Here is an 18,284-nt window from a genome sequence, read left to right on the forward strand (position 1 = left end):
ACCTCCTGTTGTCCTAAGCTGTAGCCCCTAATTGTCTGGTGGTGGGGGTTTTGCTATGGCTAGTTTTATCATTCTGACAGTTTGCTAATAAAAGGTCACCACAAGTACATAAGTGCTCTGATTTACATATGGCAAGTAAAAGGGCATTATGGGAAGTCAGCATCTAAGGTAGGCCCGTGCATTTGTTGCTATTGACACCCATGCTGAGATTCCATAATTGACAAGAAATGCTATTATTAAGCAGGTCTGTTGAGATAATTAGCACTCAGGGTTGCATTTTTAATCGGACTTGAGTCAGATAATTTATCACAGCAGTAGCAAGCTGTCAGGGTCACACAATAAATACTCATTAAGGCTGAATAAAGATTAACTGCAGGCTGAAAGAAAATTAGGCCAACTAGTAACATTTGATTTCAATATTTACAGTGCTAATTTGGACTGGTATTGGCAAAAAGATCAGATCCCCAAATTGAGCTCATTTATGAAGGAGGAAGAGATGTTGAGATGCCTGAGTGGGAATCTTTTTAAAGCTTGAAGTCTTATTCCTAACTGATGGCCAGAAGTATTAATTTTGAAAGGTTCATTTGGCGCGGCTGTTCTGGGAGCCTTGATATCTCTGCATTAATAAGATGACAACTCCAAACAGAGAAATTGTGCATCTTGAAGGCATGCCTAATTTGTTAACATTAGTCAGATCCTGCACTTTTAATTTAATGCAACTCACTTGTCTTTGGTTCATACATGGGCAGTTTATGGCACTTCAAGTTAATTAGAAACACCTACCATTAAAACATGCAACATCTTTAAAGGAAAAAGGAAGTCATTTCAGGCCACTATATTACCAGGCCAAGACATTTATGTACTTGCTGATAATTTACAGTATACTAAAGATAGGGAACCAAATGAGAACATTAGTATTTATGAATACAGTAAATTTTGTTGACAAAACCAGTGTAAAAGGTCAGATACAGAATCCACAGCAAATGTGCAGTTTGTTTATCAGACCGAGAGGCTTAGATTTTAATAGAAAATTAATTTCAAGGGCCGCAACATGGCTGTAAAACCCCACTGAAGACCCAAGACCCACAGCAACCTCTAGCGGAGCCTACCCCCAACCCAGGGACCGATGGTCATTGGCCGGCATGGACCATGTTAGCATCTTAGTGCTGTTATCAGACTTAGGAGATTTCAGCCAGATCGCTGTCATCATCAGAGAGCTTTTGTTAAAAGCCTAGTTCTGGGGCGCCTGGGTGGCTCAGTGGGTTAAGCCGCTGCCTTCGGCTCAGGTCATGATCTCAGGGTCCTGGGATCGAGGCCCGCATCGGGCTCTCTGCTCAGCGGAGAGCCTGCTTCCCTCTCTCTCTCTCTGCCTGCCTCTCCATCTACTTGGGATTTCTCTCTGTCAAATAAATAAATAAAATCTTTAAAAAAAAAAAAAAAAAAAGCCTAGTTCTGCTTGCAGTCTTTTCTCCGTAGAAAGATGGCAGGTGAACTCATGAGACAGACAGGGCATCTGTATACCAGAGATGCAGAGCCTAGAAAGACAGTGGATTAGACTGAGGCAGGGACTCTGAGGTGGGTTTAGGACACAGAAAAGGCACTTGATGGCATGAGGGGACCAGGCTGAGGGGATTTGGATGTCCTGAGGTCAGGAGCTTCCAGGAGGAGATTGATCCCAGAGGGGAGAAAAAGGAGAGAGCAGGGTGAGAGATGGGTTGTTTGGTGGCCACAGCAGAAAGGTGTTGCCTTTTTCACCAGCCCTTCCAGGGAACTTACCAGAAATAAACTGAAGAGGTCTTGTTGTTCCGGGGTTTATTTCCAGTGGTGGCGCGCTCAGGATGGGTGGAGTGTTAGGTGGCAAGCAGGTTAAGAGTGGGACAGAGGACAGGTGGCAGGAGTTGGCTTTCTTCCCAGGAGACTGGGTGCTGCTCCCTGCTGTCACCTGGGGGTCATGATCCACAGCCGAGGTCTGAGCCACCCTGACTGCCTCAGCCCTTAACACCCTTCTCATTGGCCATGGCAGCCACAGAATAAATAGGCTTTCCACCTGAGCTGGAAAGAGACAGGGTTAATTACAGACAAATAGGAAAGCAGAGCCCCTGACCCCAGTTTACTCATCTCCGTCAACAGTGTGTTAACCTTGTGATGGGAAGTCAGGGACAAAAGCAGGTCTGAATCCTCAGAGCTTCTCATGAACTTGGGAGACACACCAGTAAGTAACCGTAAAACCAGGCTCCTATGGTGAGTGCCAAATGTAAGAAAAACGGCAACACACAGGATCATCGTACTTCCTAAAGGCCGGAAGTAACTTCAGCGGGAAGTAACAGGACTGCCTAGGCCAGAGTTGCACAGCTCATCCCCTTCTCTACAGATCCTGAGTCCCTTCCACCGGGCCTGCTGCTCTCTGAGTGCTAGGGACAGAGAGGGCCTGTGACTGCACCATGGATGCTGAGGCTTTCCTTCCCAACCCACTGCTCCTTCTAGGCTACTCCTCACCCCGGTTCTCAGTCCTTCCCCACCCCAAGCCATTATTTCTACCTATCTTGGCTTAGCTCCCTCTCAGTCCATCTTTGCTAAGCTGTGAGCTGATAACTAAAGGGTTTTCTTCCTGAATCTTGATATTTTAAGCAGTGAATTCCTGATAACCAAACCGCTCCCAAGGTCCCGAGTAATGGATCTCTAACTGTAGCGTTTTGTTAGTGTGTTTTGGAGTGGAGAGGTCTGCTCCGTGCTCCTCAAACCACACTGCGTGGCCAGCCTCGCTTTGGCTCTGCCACACTGGGAGTATTTCAGAGACGTGGCCCCAGTGTCTGGTTTCTAGCCAAACAGCACTGGAGGTGAAGGAGGCTGAAGGCCCTTAGGGAAACTAGAGTGAGAAGCACTCCCCACACAGGGTACAGAACTCACAATTTTCAGGTCTTAACAAAGAATCCTTTAAAAGCAACCATGTAACTGTTAACCCTCATGGCTACCACTTACTGCTACACCTGATCCAAGCACTTTGCATTGTGTTCATTCTTTCAGTCCCCATATCCGAATGATCCCCATTTCACAGATGAGGTGCTTGAGGCACAGAGATAAGAAGTAACTAACTCATCCAAGGCTGTAGCACCGCTGAGGTGGGAAGCCAAGATTAACCTGCTCTGGAACACTGTGGAAATTGCCACAGGGCGAAGGGCTGCTGAATGGATACCAGACCCCGGGCAGAGAAACAGGCTCCCAGAGGATCTGAGCACAAACACAGAGGATTTGGGGGTTTTTGTTTGTTGGTACTTCAAGGTAAAGTTAATGTTAAAAAACAAAGCAGGCCATGTGCCTACAGACAATAGAACCTAAATTCCATCCTGCAAAAAAGACCTAAAATGGCAGGGTTCCCTTCAGGATTCCATCTGGCCATTCATGCCAACAGATAATGATGAAACTTCGAAGAACCTTTGTTAAATTGGCTAGAGCCTGGGTCAAGCCATGGATCTCTTCAGAATTTGGCTGTGAAAGTGTTTGTGATAGAAAAAAAAATAAAAATAACCAAAATGCTTTTATTTTAGTTGGAGATTGAGTCAATAAATTCAGTGTATTCATCCTATTTAAAACCGTGAGGTGGTGACCCAAAAATATGTCCATGGTATATTGCTAAGAAGTTTAAAAGGAAAAAAAAAAAAAACATGCAAAGTGCTACAGTCTTTCATGTACGTATATATTTAATATTGGTAAGGAGAGTACACTGAAAAATACAATTTGGAGTCATCTCCAGCAACTGACAGTGGTTGAGATGGGACTGTACAAACTTTCCCTTTTTACATTATAAATAATTCTGTAACATTTGGATGTTGATGGTGAGATATGTTGCTTTTGAATTCCAAAGAAACAAAGAGATAAAACTAAGTTTTAATGGACAGTCCTCTTCAGTCAGGTAAATGAGATTTCCTAATGGGATATAAAGCTTTTTCATAGCATATTGATTCTACTGTTACACATCCATAAAAACAAGAGAGAACACGGATTGCTTAATCTTTTTTCTTATTTGTAAGCAATAAATCCATTCTGATAATTTTGAATGTTTTTGAGTCAACAGTTTATTTTCCACTCAGTAGTTGTGCTCCGGGAAGAGAGAGATCATATTTTGGGTATCCAGGAGCCAATCAGAATTAAGAGCACATCATAGAAGCATCCAAAAGGCAAAGTTCAACAACAATAAAAATAGGCACTGCCTTTATTGAGTAACTGCTCTGCCCCGCATTTGCTCCTCACAAGGCCCCCTGGAGCGTTTTGTTGGTCCCTGTTTCTCCGGGAAGGAAAAGCAAGGCAAAGCTAGGGTGATAAGTCGTAGTGTGGGCCTCAGACCTTCTCGGAGTTCCTCTTCAGGAGTTCCTGTTAACCATTAAGCTTAACTGCTTCCCCCTGGAGTAAATGGCCTGAGAACCAAAGCTTTCTTTGTAATGGCCACGTCTCCTCCGTCTCTAAGGGCTATGTCCAGAAAGTGGTTGGCAAGACTTCAACTCTGGTTGACACCAGGTACTCTTAAGTACATGAAGACAACCGAATATGGTCGGCAAAGTGTCACAGGAGGATTTAGGAATGAGTAAACTGCTTGTCTGGGGAGACAAATAGAGCAAAACCAAACGTTAGAATGTTAACACCCAGGCATTTATTTAACTTGCAGCATAATGGGATCCTAAAACTTGGAGTCACCGAGCATGTCCGTGATGTCAAATATTTGGCTATGATTAAAGCAGGAAATGGTATGAAAATGTTTAAAGCATCCAGTTCACTCTAGAGGGGATAATAAATAGGGAATCTTTGACAACAGCAAATAAATCAGAACATGTAAATAGAAAGGCTGGCCTTATGAGCCATTTTATGCCATTGCAGGCAAGATAGGTAATCAAGATAGACATGGGAGAGCGTTTTAATCTTTACTACCATCATCTGTTATCAGTCATGAGAGAAGTAAACAAGGGGACGAAATAAAGCTGAAAGCCTACCTACCTCCTCTTTCAGGAATACTTCGTACCTGACTTTGTGCACTGGAGATAAACCAAGCAACATGCGAAGGATGTGTGCTGAGCTCACTTTAGAGAGAATGCGCAAATGTGCAAATAAAAAAGAAAGGATTGTCGAGCAGCAATAATTCAACATTTCTACTGCAACACACTGGCCACCGATAAGCTATATTTTCCATAATGGAAACCTTTACTCATTGTGCTCCAGACAAAGCTCAACCGATGACGAGTAGCATGTTGGTATAGACACAGATGAGTGAGAGGGTTGGCCAGTTATTGGTTGACCTGGCAACTGTAGTAGGCACGTTGCAAAGGAAGACTGTGCTAAATGAAACAGTTAAAATAAGCAATGTTGTTCCTTCTGGTCACCAGAGAAAACATGTCCTCTTGGCAAGCATGTACTTTTTCTCACTTGGTTTTCCTCCCAAACTCTGCCTAACCTCTCATTCTTGGGGTCATCTCTGTTTTCCCTCAAGTAAAAGGAAAGAAAAACCTTTTATTTTTCTTTACGGGTATTTGTAGGAAAAACAAATGAGGAGTGACGGTGGAGGCTTTAACAGTAGTGTTCCTGTTTACAGATGGTCTCGTTCTGAGCCTCGCAAGGAGGCCACGCGAAACCACGGCCGGCCCAGGCAAGCAGGGACTGAGAGTGGCATGTGGTTCAGTGCTGCCCCAGAAGCTCTTGCCTCACCCTAGTCCCCCAACCCGCATGGAGCGGGGGCAGCCCTGCTTCAGATCCCACTTCTGCCTCCTGTAGCTGTGGGACCTCCCGAAGCTGTAACTGCTTCCTCCTCTGTCATGTAGTGGTAGGGTCTTGGAAAGGGCCACTTCACAATGGCCATGAAGATTTTATTTTATTTTTCCCTTTGTATAAATAATATCTTCCATTTTGCTGTTATTTTTTTTCTTTTGTGGAAAAAAAGATCTTCCGTTGAGCAGTTGAAAATTCTTCACCTGAATCTTTAACAGCTCTATTGAGATAGAACTCCCATGCCATCCATTTCATGTATTTAAAATACACATTTACACAGTTTTAGTGTATTCAGTTATGTGATCATTGCCACAATCTAATTGTATGATAGTTTTATCTCTCTTAAAAGGAACCACACGTACATTAGTTTCCCCTCATTCCCCGCCCTGCAGCCCCCCCACACAGCCTTTCCCAGCCCAAGGCTACTTCTAATCTACTTCTAGATTTGCCTATTCTGGGTATTATATATAAATGAAGTAATACAATATGTGACCTTTAGTGTCTCAGCTGCTTTCACTTAGCACAGTGTTTTCAGGATTTACTCACGTTACAGCACGTATCAGTACTTTGTTTCTTTTGCCAAATAATGTTTCAGTATGTGGATATACCCTACTTTATCTGTTAATTGGTTGAGGTAAAGTTCCATTTTGAGGATCTCCCAAACTAATTTCCAAAGCAACTCCACCGTTTTTGCATTCCACCCCCACCAGCCATGTATGAAGAAGCCAATTTCTCTATATCCTCACGGACACTTAGTATTGTCTGCCTGATTATAACCATCTTTGTGGGTGTGAAATGGAATCTCATTGTGGTTTAGGTGGGTTTAGGTGTTCATTTCCCTAATGACTAATGATGAACATTTTTTTCATAGGCTTATTGGCTATTTGTATATCATCTTTGGAGAAATGTCTATTCACATCCTAGCTCATGTGGAAAATTGGGTTTTTTATCTTCTTATCATTGAGCTATGAGTTCTTTATATATTTTGGATACAAGTCCCTTATCAGATATATGAGTTGCAAGTATGTCCCCCCATTCTGTGGGGTAGTCTTTTTACTTTCTTGATGGCGTTGTTTGCAGCCCAAAGTTTTTAGTTTTATTGAAGTCGATGATCTGTTCTTCCTTTTGTTGCTTGTGCTTTTGGCATCCTATCTTAGGAACTGTGCCTAACCCAAAGTTAGGAGGATTTACTCTTGTGTTTTCTTCTAGGGGTTTTATAGTTTTAGCTCCCACATTGAGGTCTATGAGCCGTTTAAGTTCGTTCAGCTGAGTTTAAACTTCCACAAAATGATCTGTGGATTGGATTGATTTTGTCTAATTTTTCAGACGGGATGTAGGGCATAATATAACCGCTCCAGAGACTACCCCACAACGTACCATCTGTCAAACTCCATCTCTATCATAGCAATCTTGCACACAGTTCCTCAGGGCAACATGGATAGTCCTTACGCTTTTTAACCTTTGTTTAGTTTTTAATGCCTTTAAATGCCCTTTAGGTGGCGCTATTGCATTTCCTCGGGTTTTGTTTTTTTTTTTTTCCTTTCTCCTTGGCTTTGACAAGGAAAGGGTGTGTGTTCTGCTTTGGTATGCCTTATAATTTGCTGGAGGAAAACATTACACCAAAGTAGAAATCTGAAATACCGCATTTAGCTGACATTTACCTGGTGGTCCTTATCCAGCCGAAATCCTTAGAGACGTTCCCCGGTGAAGACTGTTCTCCACCTTGGTGACTTCACATGTGCGCCTTAACCAGCAAGCGAGCCTGCAGGCTTCTGAGAAGTGGCCGTGCAACTAGTTAAGACCTCCATGTGGCAGTAATGATGATTTCCAGCTCTTTCAACTTCCATGTGGCTAATTAAAAAGTAAAACTTTCAAGTGGTTGACTTCCTAAAGAGGTTTGCAAAATGCATCTTCTGTTAGGGAACCTGTGTACAGTTTTTACATCCCGTTTCCTGGATTATCTTCCCTGTGCCAACTCACAATGTGGGACATTAGGACACGGTATGCCTTTTTTTTTTTTTTCTAACCACTTAAAAAATTCCCAGGAAGGTTTTTTTCCACTCCAACTGCCTTCCCATTATGTTTTGCAGTCTGCCAAGCTTGCCAGAACTCAGCAGGTAGCCCACATGGTATGCGTGTCTGTGTGAGAAAGCTCCCCTGATGTGGACAAGATGTTGGTTGTAAAGTGAAGCCAACATCTTGTCCACAAGTGTGCAAAAATACAGTATATCCGCAAGCACCGAGGCCGTTAAGAATGTTTAGTCAAATATAGCTCGCTAGAACAACTCCATTGTTGTAAATGTGATTCAGAAATCAGAACTTCTAAATCTAGGGGCGAGAAGTCAATGGCCTGACTACCCGTTTTTCTTTGGGTGTTTCCCTAACACAAAACCTCGTAATATTCGATTCGGAGAGTCCCCGAGGAGGGTCCGGAAGAGATTTTCCTGTCAACTGTTTCCTACCGTAGAGCAGTTCCTCTGGTTTTCTGGGGCATTCATTTCCATTGCTTCTGACCGTCTCAGGGCTTGAAGAATTATTTTGGAAAAATACCTGCTCAGGAGTTACCAGTCAGCTGATGATTGCTATTGGTGCCTTCTTTGTCTGAAGCCAACTGCATGTCTGTTTGCCTGTAGAGTGAATGCAATCTTTATGAAACCTTCAACCACTGATTCTTAGCGCATTATAAAAGGTATTTGGTCCTCTTTGGTCTGTTTTTACCAGGAACATTTTGGACCACATGTAAAGATAAATTATAAGGGTGAGAATTTGAGTGTGTTTACTAAAAACAAACAGTGACATTTCCAAAGTGGAGGTGTTGGAAGGGAGCACTGAACAGCCTTGCTGTGTTTATGTGCACCTAGAGTTCTGTAGAGTTTTGTATGCATTGCCCTGGTTGCACTGCAGACCTCTGGAAGTGACAGACTCCGATTTGTCCTAATATCTAAGCTGTGACTACCCCAGAGCCAGCCCCAAGTGGGTACTCCTTCAGCGTTTGTGGCCTGGAATTGTATTCCTAGCTCCTGGCGTGGAAGCTATAGCCAAGAACAAGACCAGAAAAGACTGTGATGACTTTTCCTCGGGCATATTGCTTAGGAGTTTATTTGATGAAGTTTTCCACTGTATTTCTTCTCCAAACTAAGGGTGGTCTTTGGAATGTTGGCAGAAGCTTTTTTAGACAGCTGCCACCACCTTGTCAAAATTCAGGTGTGATGTGAAGAAAGAAGGTGGAGTTTGGAGGGATGGAGATGGTATTTTGTGAAAGGTGATAATCTGGCCTCTGTTCCACTCCTGTATTCCTGCTTTTTACCAAGTTAAACTGGAGGTGTGGGTTACTCTTGGCCCGTACCATGCCCTGGCCTTGTTTCTGTGCCTGGGAATCCACTTACTGGCGCTGTCACCCACGGGACTGGGAGGAGCTCTGTAGGAGCACATGGGAACAATACTGGCACTGACCTTTGAGTGACTGTATGGGAAGCAGTTGGGGAGCGTAACCTCAGATTGCTAAGCCGGTCAAAAATGCCGCCTTCTACTTCATGCGTGTCTGGTTTATAGGCAGCCTGAACTTACCGATGGGTTGGATTGCAAACGTCCATTTATAAATCAACCACAAAAAAATAAAAAGACCCTTCCCCTAGAAACAGTATTATATGCAGTGACCAGGGTCACGGGTTAGCCTACAAAAGCTCATCCAGACATAATGTAGCTGGAATTTTGTACATGCGTGATAACAAATAGGGGAAAAAAAAAACCCCACAATGGCAATTAACTGAATAGAAGGAAGTGATTGTTTGTATTGAATATTATAGTCTAAGAACATTTTAATTAGAGAGGGAAGTAGGTGGAAGTAGTCCTTACATTCCAGGAGTATTAAGGAAAGGAAAATGGAGAGCAATTCTGAATAATCCAACCTAGGAAGAAGGAGGGGAAAAGAGGAAAGATGTACAAAGTAAAAAACCTAAACAGTTAAAAGTTTCTCCCCAGAGAAGTTATCTGACCTGTAAAGAATAAGAGACTTTACAGGAAAGCTTTTGAATCCTCCCCTGACTTTGAGTGAATAAAGGCATTTCTTCCTAAGATTTCAGAGGCCTCCACAATGTTCATTTATTCTTACACAAGAATAGGCATAGGAGCTTTTGAAGATTTCTGTGTGTGAAGAGCATGGTATTAGGAGTTAAAAAAAAAAAAAAGTTCTGCTAGAAGATTGGATGTTTATGGCCTATCCTTTTCTTTGGTTGGTATACTCACTTGAGAATGTTTCACATTTGTCATAGGCGGAAGTAAGACTTAATGGATTTTGGAGTCAGGCTCCACTGTGAGCCTCAGATCACTTCATCTAGGGCTTGGGTCACCATGGACATCTTGACATCCCTGAGCCCACTTTCCTTTATTAGAAAATGGAAATAAGGGGCACCTGGGTGGCTCAGTCAGTTAAGCATCTGCCTTCAGCTCAGGTGTGATCCTGGGGTTCTGGGATCAAGCCCCGCACCTGGTTCCCTGCTTAGCAGGGAGCCTTTTTCTCCCTCTCCTCCCCACTTGTGCTCTCTCTCGCTATTTCTCTCTCAAATAAAATATTTTTTGAAAAAGAAAATAGAGGGGTGTCTGGGTGGCTCAGTGGGTTAAGCCTCTGCACTTCGGCTCAGGTCATGATCTCAGGGTCCCAGAATCGAACCCCACACTCTCTGCTCAGCAGAGAGCCCGCTTCCCGCTCTCTCTCTGCCTGCCTCTCTGCCTACTTGTGATCTCTCTCTGTGTGTGTGTCAAATAAATAAATAAAAATCTTTAAGAAAAGAAAATAGAAATAATAACATCCATATCACAAGGTTGTGAGTGTGTCCACCCTGGAAACATGAAGCACCTCCCGGCCTGCTGGTAAAATGCTCCGTGAGTGACAGCCATCGCTACCAGACCTTGTAGGCCCAGTTTCTTACAGATCTCTGGGTTGGCCCGTTCATGTTTATGCAGAATATCAAAAACAGTAGCAGCCTAGAGGTGCCTGGCTGGCGCAGTTGGTGGAGCATGTGACTCTCGATCTCTCAAGGTTTTGAGTTCAAGCCCCACATTGGGCGCGGAGCCTGTTGGAAAAATAAACAAAAAACATCAGCAGCATAAAGAAGAGTAAAAAAAATGTTTAAATTGGCTTCATATGTAAACTTCAAAGCTAGAAGAAAAGAATCTTACGTATCGGAAGTCTACCAGCTCACCCCGCACTTAAATGGTTCTAAAGTCATTCAGCACATAGGCTTGCTGGAGAGGAAGTGAGGGGTCTTATTCAATATTACCCTTATTGGGTTCATTTTCACATCTTGAAAGACTTCATTTTTCATCTTTGGTCTTGATTTAGTTCTAGCTGTAGCTATTTAAAGAAAAGATGAGAATGCTGGAGATGGATGCACAATAAAATGGTTTGGGATAAACCACGTGGGACCAAAACATTCATTTAAAAAAAAAAAAGTCTCTATAGTACGCTGGGAATTGAGTTTCCTTTAGCGTTTCAGGCTGATTTCAGAGACAAGTAAGAGCACACGTGCCCTCCCTCCTGTCTGCACCTGCGTCATGGCTGACGGGCTTTGATTATATAGCGGTAGCTGACGCCAAGTACTCCACTGTGATGTGGCCTGTCCAATACCAGCATGTTTTTGACCTGTGACTGCCCATGGAGCTGACTTCAAACTGCATTCCAGCTACCCATGGGCTGACACGACCCCTGCATCAGTGATCCAGGGGAGAATTTTAGAACAATTAGGAAAAGTTCCTTAGTTAATGAATTGCCTTGTCCCCTCCAGCCCCAAATGGACTTCCAAACCTTGGGTTTCCCTTTCTTTTCCTTTCTCATTCGCCATACTGAGGGAACTCTTCTCTGTCCTTGCCCCCCCCTTTCCCTAGGCTTGTCACTCCCCTGACCCCATTTTAAGACATCACAGTAGCCCATTCTTTCAGCACATTAAATGAGTTTCTGCTCAGGACTCAGCTTGTGATGACTCAAGAATTCTTCCTGAGTTTCACCATCATGTCCAAACCATACATACACTGCCCAAGGCTACACTGTCTCCCCCCGTAGCAAAATTTATTCTCCTACTGTGTGATAGTCCTGTGTTCTTCATTTTTAGGGAAAAAGGCCTTGAAAGAATGGTTTTATAGTTGTATTGTACCTGTACACCAGGGACCAGCAAACTATGGCTTTTAAGCCAAACCTGGCCCTCCCCTGTCTTCTGTAAATAAAATTTTATTGGAATACAGCCACACCCATTTGTTGAGGAATTCTCTAGGGCGGGTGTCACACTATCATGGCAGAGTTAACTAGTAAGGGAGACCATTTGGCCCACAAATCCTAAAATATGTATTATTTGGCCTTCTAAGGAGAATTTTGCTGACCCATGCCCTGTATCTAATCTCATTGCCGATGGCCTTCCAGAAAACAAAGGTTTAGTACTCCACTGAGAAATTCTCTTTTGCCATAAACTTACCCAAGGGTCAGTAGCCACAGTTATTTAATCTCCTTAGTCCTTAGGTCTGATTCTGGTCTTAGGTCTTAGGTCACATTCTGTAAAATGAGATTGTTAACACCTGCTTTGTTTTTCTGAGAACAAAGTGATAGGACAACTTCAAATTCTTGTTCATCTATATTCTGAGATGCTGACATTGAATGTCAGGCCACTGCCCTGGTTCTGACTGTGTTCATATCTAGCATCTACTTTTCTCAGCGTTTAGCATTTTCTTTTTTTATTGCTTTCAATTTATAGTAGAATATTGGGTGGAATATTTGTATTGCTGTGATAAGATATAAACATTTTCTTTTTTTAAAAGATTTTATTTATTTGATAGAGTGCAGGCAAGCAGGGGGAGTGGCAGGGAGAGGGAGAAGCCGGCTCCCCACTGAGCAGAGTCTGATTTGGGGCTCATTCCCAGGACCCTGCAATCATGACCTGACCCAAAGGCAGATGCTTAACCTACTGAGCCACCCAGGTGCCCAGATATAAACATTTTCTTAGTATAGAACAGGGTCGCCTGGGTGGCTCAGTTAATTAAGTGACTGCTTTCGGCTCAGGTTATGATCCTGCAGTCCCGGGATGGGTCTCAAGTTGAGCTCCCTGCTCAGCATGGAGTCTGCTTCTCCCTCTGACCTTCCCCTTCTCATGCTCTTGCTCTCAAATAAATAAATAAAATCTATTTTTAAAAAAACAATATAGAACAAATATATGAATATATAATTATATAGAACATAAATTATATGAACATTTTCTTGGTAATAGAGCAAATTTCTGTATTTTGGAGTTCTTATGAAAGCATGTGAGGAAAAACTATTAAGTCGTGTTTTTTTCCATGAAGAAAAAGTTGATATTTCCTTTTTTAAAAAAAAATTTCAAAATCAAGTTATCAAAAAGTGAATATATATGTATATATATACATATTCGTATTGACCTTTTTCTATCACTACAAATATGCCTTTTTTCATTAACATCAATGTGACCATTTGTGATGTGTCCTTTCTGGGGAAAAATGGAGGATAATGATTGGAATGTTCCGGAGGTTACTAAGGAAGACAAATGTCAGGATTGCAATAGTATTTTCTCATCTTGTTTTTCTTCATGGCCATTTCTTTATTATTTTCATGTAAGATATAGTTTAATTATAATTTCATACTCAAAAAGTAATACGTGTTTATTATAGAAAATGCAGAAAATACAGGAAAAAAACACATAGAAGGAAAAATTCCTATAATCTCACCACCTAGAGATAATGCTGTTGACATTTTGGTGTAAGTCTTTCCAGACCTTTTTTTCACATCATATGATTTTTTTCAAAATTGCTATTATACTTTCTGAGAAAAAATAATACTTCCATTTATCGAATATCTGATTCAACTACATACTTTGCTAACAGCTTCATACACTTGGTCTCGTTTCATCTTTACAGCATCCCTCTGGTATGCAAGTATTATAAACTCATTTTGAGAAACTAACACTCAGGAGGTTAAGTCATTTGCCCAAGGTCACACAGCCCTCCCCTGAACTCACTCTTACTCCCTGTGCTCTGCTACCTACAAACTTCTGTGTCACGTCAATAAGCTGGTGTTTGAATCCGGCAAGCTAAGGGACATCTTTGTGGTTAATGTCCTAGTTAATAAAAGTGGTTCTTCTGTAGTGCACCCTGGGGTGAGTGTTTTCACTGAAGATTCCAGAATGACCCTCACTTCCTGCTGTGAGCCTGGCTCTCCTCCACATGGCTGCTGGAGACCTCCCTGGCCTGCTAGCCACCAGAATTTTCAAAAGCAGCTGGCATTTCTCCCTCCCCCTGCTGGCCACAGCACACAATATCTGGTCATCCCACAGACCACTGCCAGTGCCCACTGGAGCCACTGACCCGAAATCATAGAGAAATACTTGAACCGCTAAATAAATCCTCAGACAGAAGGTAGCAGCTCCTATGAAGGAGTCGGCCCCTGGAAGACTGTGTTATTTTTAAGTTTTGAAGAAGAGTCCAGAGGGAGAAGTTGCTTAGAATCTTTTAATTGCAAGGAAACTGAGCTGCCAGTTTAAATCAAATTTTGAATTACCCCACCACCACCACACACACAACCAACCCTTGCCTGTGCTTGGGTTTAGAGCCTTCAGGTAAACACCATCCCTGGCCTCCTGTCGCTCACTGCCCTGTGCTCTGTTTAAAAGGCTGTAACTCCAAGATGGTTAAGGAAGTTAGTTGCACAATACAGGGAGGGCATTAGGGAAGAGCAAAGGAAAGAATTAGTGTACTTTAGAACATACTGAATTAAAAGCTAACATAAGATTTTAACAATTGTTTTCTTCTGTGTTAGAAGGTAAATCCAAAATCAACTGCAAAGTTCTTTAGTGAGAGTCATAAAAGGCCTTGCCTGCAACTGACTTTCCATTGGGAAACCTAATAAAAATTTGTTAATGCATTGTGATTGAGAATTACTATGAAAGTTAAGAATAATAAAGCAGAACCTAAATAAAGTGCTCTTAACTGTGTTTATATCTGCATTAGGGCTTAAGCTGTGCTGGCAATTACATGTTTTTACTTTTCATTGTTCAACAGTTTCAAATGTACCAGAAAATGCTGGCCAAAGACTGTTGCCTAACTGAAACCAGATAGGTCCAGACTTCCAAAAGCTCCAAGAAGAAAATAAATCCCTCTGTTCAAAATAACCTGAACATTTTAAGTATAGCAATCACGTACCATTTGACATAATTCAGTTCAAGGCTGTGTTGCTTTTCAGTAAACATAGGATTCAATAAATACAAATGAAGTATTCAGATAATACCCGAACCTGCTGACACGAAGTTATATGACCTCATGTTGCCTGCCGGCCTCATAGATTCAATTAGTATTTCATTTTATCAGTAACCTGTAACACGAGAAGTCTTCAGTGTAGGGTCCCTGAACATTGATTCCAGGGAAGAAACTCTTACTTCCAGAATTAGTTCTGACAGTCTTGTAGAATACTACTTAGCATTTAAAATGATTTAAAGGGTGCTGAGGATCCCTTACGCAAATAGTACTCCCAGATCAACCATTATGAATTAGTCCTTTTTTGGAACCTGTCACCATAGTTCTTTTTTAAAGTGCAGATGCTTTCGTGAAAAGTCTTATTCCAACAAGAGACATGGATTGGTGACTCCATGTCATAGACCCCATGGGCCCTGCCCTCGGCAGGCTTGCAGTTGAGAGAAACAAGAAAAAAGACCCTAAATTTCAATACTTGTAAATGGCAGTGTAAGTAAGTAAGTAAGAAGTAAGAACGAAAATGCTAGAGTTCATTTGTTCACTTGAATGTGTGTGTGTGTACGTACCTACGTACGTACGTGTGTGCGTGTGCATGCGTGCCAAACACTGTTGTAAGCACTTCACATCTGTTCTCTCAGCCAGCGCTTACGACAGTTCTATAAGGAAGGTACTGTTGCCCCATTTTACAATGAAGATACTTAGGCCCACATACAGTGGATACAATGAAGATACTTAGGCCCACATACAGTGGATACAATGAAGATACTTAGGCCCACATACAGAGGATACAATGAAGATACTCAGAGATGCTGAGTAACTTGCCCTGCTCACCCGGAGAGTAGAGGGCCAAGCTGGGATTTGAAACACTGCAGAGGGTTCTGGAGACCATTGTCCACTTAACACGTCTCTAAGGGACCCTCATCCTAATGAGAGCTTTGTCATTCATTTCTACAGGAAATACTGTAAGTAGAAGTTCATGGGCGCATGTGGGGGCTGAGACTCCACCAGGAATTCCCAGATGAGCGGGAGCGAGCTGGAGCTGCTGCCTCTCGGAGCCTGGAGCTCCGAGGCTCGAGGTGAGGAAGCCGCCTCTGGCCTCCTGCTACAGCCCCAGCTTCTCATCACAGACCTCTGCTCTTTTGAGTGTTGGGGGAGCAGGGGCTGTTCAGGGGCAAGCTCCTGGTTATTCCCCTTCTCCTGCCTCCCTCAACATCTAGGAGCCCGTAGTTGTTATCTGAATCAGTTCACAGAAAAACTCACTCTAGTCCTTGACCCTGGCAACACCGCAGAGATGAAAGGGAGAAAGAAGTCTGTCCATTACAAAATGAAGGTCTCCCAGGGAGACCGGCTGTTCCCCGAGAAGGAAGAGAGCAAGGCTGCCAGTCCCTTAATAGGAATGCTGTTGGTGTGTACCCTCTTTTGGAAAACCTACTTCTTTGTTGACTCCTGCCACCAAGCCTGGGGTCTGCTGAATCCCCAGTTCCCAGCATGGAATAGACTGGGAAGAGCACCAGCCTGGAGGGAGCCTTGAACTCCTGCAAAAGCACTACCTACCTGTTAGCCATTCTGTGCATCTGTTTCCTTGTCTGTAAGATGGCTCTTGTGACACTTTTCTCAACTGTATCACTTGGTTGTGAGGATCGTAAAATCTTCATCTGTATTGGCATATATTGTGAAATGCCTAATACGGCTGAGGAAATGACCGAATTGGGCAACAACATAGGCTGGGTTGCCGATATGGGGACACATCTTTATTCTGCACATCAATTGATAGAGCACCCCACCTGCTATATTAGCGAAAGCCTGAGGTTCTCTTTACATGCACAGATTATCCAAGAACCCAGTGGTGGTTCAGTTCAGAGGGTTAGCACCCCCTTCAGACACCAAGAGGAAAGTGAAAGCTAGGTTCTCAGCAGGTCTGTCCTACCATCTTTCTTGACTGTTGCTGCTGCAGGAGGCATGTCCTGTCCATCGCAAGGACAGGTCTTGCACTGTGAGGCCGAGCTTGCGGGTCCAGTCATGGCCCATGCCAAAGGTAGAGCCCCACATGGGCCTCTGGCTGCAGCTGTTTCATCCTCCTCCTGTTAGCCTTTGCCCCCCGCCAAAGCCAAGGGCTATGCCAGGAAGCTGGATACAGAGGCGCTGCTAACAGTTGCACACTATCTCCAGACCAGCCTTACTCTCCATCTCAAGCCTGCGCCATTTGTCCATATTCTTCCTGCCCTGGGGGTGACCTCTCTCACCTTTTGGAACTCTCCTCCCACACGCCCGAATGGTTCAGTTCCTCCCTAGCACGAGGCTCCGTATACTGCAGGGGAGTGTCCAGGCTGGCCACAGTGAGGTTCCCAAAGTTTCTAGTACACCTTTCCTCGTAACTCTATTTTATATGTGCGTACGTGTGTGTGGACACAAATACTAAGTTATAAAGAGTCAAGAGCCTACCCAAAAGAAAGACACTGTGCAGCTAGGTGACCTCGGCAGGGGAAAGGCTACAGTGATTTTTTTTTTAATATTTTATTTATTTATTTGATGGAGAGAGATCACAAGTAGGCAGAGAGGCAGGCAGAGAGAGGGGAAGGGAAGCAGCAGGCCCCCTGCTGAGCAGAGAGCCCTACGCGGGACTCAATCCCAGGTCCCTGAGATCATGACCTGAGCCGAAGGCAGCGGCTTAACCCACTGAGCCACCCAGGTGCCCCGGCTACGGTGATTTTTAAGGACGCCCATGCTGGACATTTTGCTTCCTTTCTACCACACGTGTGCACCGGAATGACCCTTCCACATGAGTATTTTCCTTTAAAGGTGTCCCATGGGGAGATGTTTGCGGGTCTCTTTCTGTTACGTTCTCATTGCTTGAATCTAGAAACATGTCCACAGCTGTCCTTCTGGCGTGACCTTCCAAGCAGCTCCAGTCCGCAGAAGAGGTCTATACTGCTCATTAGCTGCACCTTATTTGTTTTGGGGGAGTTGTGCTGTGTGCATTTTACCCTTTGGGGGCCTTGGAGGTTGAGTCCTCCTGTCCTCTTCTCCAGACTTGATTACAAATGGCCTTTGGCTCCACAGTGACCAAGAGCTTCCCCCTCAGTGAAACGCCACCGAATTCCAGGCTTTTCCCAAAGTTGTTTTGAGGAGAAGGTGTAAGATGTTTTTGAGTAATGGCCGCGTGGTAGACAGAGGTCCATGGGGCTGCATAAGATGGCCGTGTGAGCGAGGGGAGCGCTGTCTTTTTATATGTGCTCTGGAATTTGTCTTAAAGTAGTCTGATTACTTTATAGGGAGGCATACCACACTGG

The 18,284-nt window shown here is 43.5% G+C and overlaps 1 protein-coding gene and 1 long non-coding RNA gene across 2 annotated transcripts in view; one reads left to right on the forward strand and one right to left on the reverse strand.

The window, feature by feature from the left end:
• The window catches only part of JAZF1 (JAZF zinc finger 1), a 320,889-nt gene that overhangs the window by 228,484 nt on the left and 74,121 nt on the right, over positions 1 to 18,284 (forward strand). The window lies entirely within an intron of this gene.
• LOC116569124 lies at positions 1,441 to 2,221 on the reverse strand. Its single transcript, XR_004276857.1, has 2 exons — positions 1,777 to 2,221; positions 1,441 to 1,535 (listed from the first exon to the last, which is right to left on the reverse strand). It is a non-coding gene; the product is annotated as an uncharacterized LOC116569124 (long non-coding RNA).

Source organism: Mustela erminea, chromosome 11 (assembly GCF_009829155.1).
Source record: "Mustela erminea isolate mMusErm1 chromosome 11, mMusErm1.Pri, whole genome shotgun sequence".
Lineage (NCBI taxonomy): Eukaryota > Metazoa > Chordata > Mammalia > Carnivora > Mustelidae > Mustela > Mustela erminea.